Genomic DNA, 1,056 nt, shown 5'->3' on the forward strand with positions numbered 1-1,056 from the left:
TGATTAAGAAAAGCCTCTCTGAGAAGATGGCATTTGAGCAAAAATTTAATGAAAGGGAGGAGTGAGTCATATAGAGTTTGGGGGAAGAGGCTTTCAGGGAGAGGTCAAACAAGTGCCAAATCCTGAGACAAGAACTATAGAGGCAAGCATGGCTGATGCAGAGAGAGAGAGAGGCATGTTATGAAGTCAGAAAAGGGAAAAGAGGAATGTTCATCATTTACCAGACACGAAAGCCAAGACCTGGGCCACACAGACAGTGCTCATCTCAAGTAGGTAGTTCGATTCTCTTCTGAATGGTACTTGGAGTGTATTGGAAAGACAGAACAGCAAGTGCAAGTGCTTCCACATGCACATGTCATGTTCAGTTTTAGGCAGATGGACCTTCCTCGTGAGGAAGAAAAGACAAGATGGGAAAGGAAGGCAGGAGTCAGACTGATTTGTTTTTCTAAGACCAGCCGAGCGGGCACAAAAGAGCCAGCGGGTAGGCAAGTGTAGGAGCAAAACTGCAAGTTTATTTTGGTCACCTAGCTTCAGGGAAAGAAGGTGGGTAGGGAGAAGTCTGTTGGCCTCCGGCAAAGGAGGCCGGCAGAGTCCCCCGGTGGGGCTCTCAGACGGAGTTCCCACAGTCCTGACATCCCGACAGGAGTGGGGCTGTGAGAAGGCCGCGTGGCTCACTGGCAGAGAGCAGCTTTTCTAGGAGTGGGAGGGCAATAGGCAGGGCACGGGCGTGTCTGGGGGCGTTCCGCAGGTGCGACCAAGTAAATCTTGGTCTCTTTGGATTGACGTCACCTGGCGCATGCCCGGTTGGTCTGCACCCTCCCTGGGTGCTGGCTGCAATTTCGCGCATGCAGGAAGAGCTGGTGGTGAAGAAGAACCTGGAAGTGCACCATCTTGCCTCCGTTCGTCCAAACACAGACCAAGAAGGGATATGAACGTGAGGGTAAGAGAGTGGAATTTCAGTCTTGTTGTGCCCGAAGTCACGAGACTCCAGTAAGTGACCACCAGAGTCCAGAGTCAAAGCCAAATAGCCGAGGTCGCTTTATTACGAGTTCAAAC

Source organism: Colobus angolensis, unplaced genomic scaffold, assembly GCF_000951035.1.
Source record: "Colobus angolensis palliatus isolate OR3802 unplaced genomic scaffold, Cang.pa_1.0 Scaffold16, whole genome shotgun sequence".
NCBI lineage: Eukaryota > Metazoa > Chordata > Mammalia > Primates > Cercopithecidae > Colobus > Colobus angolensis.